Consider the following 5,521-nt stretch of genomic DNA (forward strand, 5'->3'; position numbering starts at 1 on the left):
CTCTCTGGTGGGTTCCTGTAGCTGGATGACTCCACCATGGTGTCCTGGTACAGATCTTTGTGTTCTCTTAGAAGCTCGGACTCCTCCATCCCCCCATCCTCATCCTCTTCCTCTTTCATCTCTCCTTTAACCTCAACTTTAGGATCTCTCAGGTCTCCACTCTGAATATATAATAAAAATGCCATCAATGGTAACAATGCAGAAAATGTACAGATCCTAATGATACTGATAATGATCAGTGATTGGAGAATGTCCCAGAATTCCCGGCACCGCTCACCTCTCCTGTCAGCAGCTCCATCATCTTCTTGGTGACTTCTAGAATCTTCTGCATGTTGTGTCTCTCAGGGTTTAGGGAGTCACATGGAGGCACTGTGATGGTCATATGATCACCTGACTTCAGAGGAGGAAATCTCTGCATTGAGGAACCAATAGGAATATCATGTTAGACTCCCAGAATCCTCCTCACCTCTCCGGTCAGGTCTGTGTTTTATTAATAGAGATGAGAGTGATGTCATGTGACCTCCCAGAATCCTCCTCACCTGTCCGGTCAGCTCTGTGGTTTATTAATAGAGATGAGAGTGATGTCATGTGACCTCCCAGAATCCTCCTCACCTCTCCGGTCAGGTCTGTGTTTTATTAATAGAGATGAGAGTGATGTCATGTGACCTCCCAGAATCCTCCTCACCTCTCCGGTCAGGTCTGTGTTTTAATAATAGAGATGAGAGTGATGTCATGTGACCTCCCAGAATCCTCCTCACCTCTCCGGTCAGGTCTGTGTTTTATTAATAGAGATGAGAGTGATGACATGTGACCTCCCAGAATCCTCCTCACCTCTCCGGTCAGGTCTGTGTTTTATTAATAGAGATAAGAGTGATGTCATGTGACCTCCCAGAATCCTCCTCACCTCTCCGGTCAGGTCTGTGTTTTATTAATAGAGATAAGAGTGATGTCATGTGACCTCCCAGAATGCTCCTCACCTCTCCAGTCAGCAGGTAGATGATCTCCAGGGTGAGGTTTAGTATCTTCTCAGTCATGTGACTCCGGTCCTCCTCCATCCTCATTGGTGCCATCATGTGATCTATACAGGTCTCCTTGTAGACGGATAACTTTGGGAAATGAAAGTAAGAATGATTTGGATGGTATTGGTCACACAATAATAGGATGTGGATGTGAGGGGGGAATAGGAGGGTTGCTGGACAGTGAAGAATTACTCCCCCCATGGGAAGACATTTTGTTTGGACTGTTTAGTGTTTACTACAATTTTGGGGTCCGGGGCCCCTTTTCTCTGTTGGGTTTGTTTGGTCTCTGAACTGGTTTTGATGAGTATTAGATCTGCAGACAAGGAATGATAAATCTGATCCTTCCTATGACTAGTTTGCTCTGAGGCAGTGCTGTGAGGTCAATGTCGGCTCATCGTGCAGGGATGGTCACTTTACATCACCCGACGCCCGGGACATGTAGTTCTGGGGGCCGGGCAAGTATTGTGTTTAATCTTTATCCCTGCTGAGGGCAAGCCGCAGGGCTCTCCTTTCAGGTGCCAGCCTCTGCCACCCCATCTGTGTGAACCTCCCTTGTACCTACTATGCTTCTCTGGCTCTGCTTGCCCATCTGTGGGCACAGTTCAGCGGGTGCCAGAGGGTAGAGGGGACAGATGTCAGGGCTCTGTCCTTGGCAGAGGTGTTAGGAGACCTGGCAACCCTGCCAGTACTTTGCATGGCCGCAGAAGTTCACATTGGCTCAAATTTGGTGGCAAACGGCCTTTATAAGGAAGCCCTGCACTACTCTCAAGTGCTGGTTGATCTTTGGCTCCCCGGTACCTTGTTCCTGTTCTACTGTGATCTGTGATTTCCTGTTACCGACTCGGCTTGCTCCTGGACCTGTCTTCTCTGCTTAAACCCTGACCTGACCTCGGCTGGCTAACGGATATTCTCTCTTGCTCCTCTGTGCATGACCTCGGCTTGGCTAACAGATACAGTCAGGTCCATAAATATTGGGACATGGACACAATTCTAACATTTTTGGCTCTATACACCACCACAATAGATTTGAAATAAAACAAACAAGATGTGCTTTAACTGCAGACTGTCAGCTTTAATTTGAGGGTATTTACATCCAAATCAGGTGAACGGTGTAGGAATTACAACAGTTTGCATATGTGCCTCCCACTTGTTAAGGGGCCAAAAGTAATGGGACAGAATAATAATCATAAATCAAACTTTCACTTTTTAATACTTGGTTGCAAATCCTTTGCAGTCAATTACAGCCTGAAGTCTGGAAAGCATAGACATCACCAGACGCTGGGTTTCATCCCTGGTGATGCTCTGCCAGGCCTCTACTGCAACTGTCTTCAGTTCCTGCTTGTTCTTGGGGCATTTTCCCTTCAGTTTTGTCTTCAGCAAGTGAAATGCTCAGTCGGATTCAGGTCAGGTGATGGACTTGGCCATTGCATAACATTCCACTTCTTTCCCTTAAAAAACTCTTTGGTTGCTTTTGCAGTCTGCTTTGGGTCATTGTCCATCTGCACTGTGAAGCGGCGTCTAATGAGTTCTGAAGCATTTGGCTGAATATGAGCAGATAATATTGCCCGAAACACTTCACAATTCATCCTGCTGCTTTTATCAGCAGTCACATCATCAATAAATACAAGAGAACCAGTTCCATTGGCAGCCATACATGCCCACGCCATGACACTACCACCACCATGATCACTGATGAGGTGGTATGCTTAGGATCATGAGCAGTTCCTTCTCCATACTCTTCTCTTCCCATCACTCTGGTACAAGTTGATCTTGGTCTCATCTGTCCATAGGATGTTGTTCCAGAACTGTGAAGGCTTTTTTAGATGTCGTTTGGCAAACTCTAATCTGGCCTTCCTGTTTTTTAGGCTTACCAATGGTTTCCATCTTGTGGTGAACCCTCTGTATTCACTCTGGTGAAGTCTTCTCTTGATTGGTGACTTTGACACACATACACCTACCTCCTGGAGAGTGTTCTTGATCTGGCCAACTGTTGTGAAGGGTGTTTTCTTCACCAGGGAAAGAATTCTTTGGTCATCCACCAAAGTTGTTTTCCGTGGTCTTCCGGGTCTTTTGGTGTTGCTGAGCTCACCAGTGCGTTCATTCTTTTTAAGAATGTTCCAAACAGTTGTTTTGGCCACGCCTAATGTTTTTGCTATCTCTCTGGTGGGTTTGTTTTGTTTTTTCAGCCTAATGATGGCTTGCTTCACTGATAGTGACAGCTCTTTGGATCTCATCTTAAGAGTTGACAGCAACAGATTCCAAATGCAAATAGCACACTTGAAATGAACTCTGGACCTTTTATCTGCTCATTGTAATTGGGATAATAAGGGAATAACACACACCTGGCCATGGAACAGCTGAGAAGCCAATTGTCCCATTACTTTTGGTCCCTTAAAAAGTGGGAGGCACATATGCAAACTGTTGTAATTCCTACACCGTTCACCTGATTTGGATGTAAATACCCTCAAATTAAAGCTGACAGTCTGCAGTTAAAGCACATCTTGTTCGTTTCATTTCAAATCCATTGTGGTGGTGTATAGAGCCAAAAATGTTAGAATTGTGTCGATGTCCCAATATTTATGGACCTGACTGTATTCTCTCTTGCTCCTCTGTGTATGATCTCGGCTATCCCATCTGACTATGTCTGTTCTGATCTCCACCCAGTACCAGACCTTGGCTTTGAACCGGCTATCCAGTTCCCCGGAAGGGCTTTCATACCTCGCACAGGTGCCACCTGTCTGCAGACCTTATCTCAGTGCATCAGCTGTGCTCCTGGGTGGACCACCAATAAGCACTCCTACAGGTGACCTGTGCCACTTTGGTCCTGATTCCTGCTGTCCCACTCTCAGGGAAGTCTGGAACCTAGCCGCAAGGGAAGCCCTTTCTCCATTGGCGTCTCTCACCAGGTACGTGACAGTATCAATCAGCCATTATGTCTGAGGCCGAGAGAGGTGCTTCCACATTAGAGGCCCTGTGCCAACAGATGATGGCACTTATGCAAGTGGCCAAGGATCTGCAGGAGGAATATTTTCAGCTGGAGGGACGTCTTCATTCGCTCACTACTGCTGCGACTTCTGCAGACCAGAATCCATTGCCTAGTCCTATCCCTACAGTGGCACTAGCCAGTTCGCTTTCCACTGTTACATCCGCTGTGGTACTACTCAGGGTTACCATTCCGGAACGCTTCCTGGGGACCGACGTAAATTCCGAGCCTTCAAGAATGCTTGTGAGTTGTATTTTGCACTGCAACCCAGGACCTTCTCACTTGAGACAGTTAAAGTGGGGTTCATCATTTCTCTCCTATCTGACGAACCTCAATCATGGGCACACAGCTTACTGGAACAAAAAGAACCAGCGCTAAACTCAGTGATCACATTCTTTGAAGCCATGGCAGCTCTTTATGATGACCCCCAGAGGACCTCTACTGCTGAATCCACCCTTCATGCTCTACAACAAGGCCGACGGCATGTGGAGGACTACATTGTGGAATTCCGCAAATGGTCCGCCAATACCGGGTTGAATGACGCAGCCCTAAAATACCAGTTCCATCTAGGTCTGTCTGAGTCCCTCAAGGACGAATTAGCTAGGGTGGAGGCTCCCTCCTCCTTGGAGAATCTAATTCAACTCGCTACCTAATTGGATCAACGGCTACAGGAGAGACATTCTGAACATACCCAGACCCTTTGCCAAGGGTTTTGCCAAGGGTTCCAAGACCAGTGGATTCTGTCCCTATTTCTCCGCCTATCAGCACTCCTGAAGTAAAACCCATGCAAATTGGCCTTCTCTGACCTGCCTTATCTCCAGAGGAAAGATTACGCAGACGGCAAGGCAACCTATGCCTTTACTGCGGGGCTGTCATGGATCCACACCGCACACACATGCCCACGGCGCCTAGCTAACTGAGGCATGCACGTCCGGCCGTGACTTGAGGTAAAGAGGGAATGAGGGGGTCTTACTTTGAGCATATAAGACTGGCCATGATACGCATTCACAGCCCGCACTGCATCTGGCCACTACTAGAGGGAGACTCCACTCCAATCCAGCTGGCTGACCACACACAGGCAGATACAAATCTTATATACAATCTGGTGCAATCTAAGGGTTGGGGAGCAGTCTAGCAATTGGCAAACACTTCAAGCATTCCTCCAGCTATCCTACAAGCTAGAACCCCGGCGTGAATGACGATTCCACTGTCCACACACCCCCACACCAGTCACACAACAAACGGTAGCTTGCCACCATCCAACAGTTTGTCCGCAGACTGGTCTGCTGGGCCTCCACACACACAGATCTCCATCTGGCAGATCTGCTACTTTACAATCTGCATCTAATTTGCCAACACACAGTGCAATTGCATACAGATTGGCAATGAACTTAGACCGAGCACATAGACACTGTAATACAATAATCTCTCTGGAGATATGAGCCCGAGCTTAAGTATCCAGAAGTCACTTATTAACTTTATGATTTAATATCACTGTTCAACAGGTAAAATTTTTGGG

This window comes from Staurois parvus, unplaced genomic scaffold (assembly GCF_062004578.1).
Source record: "Staurois parvus isolate SC_StPar_1 unplaced genomic scaffold, SC_StPar_1.0 ptg000721l, whole genome shotgun sequence".
NCBI lineage: Eukaryota > Metazoa > Chordata > Amphibia > Anura > Ranidae > Staurois > Staurois parvus.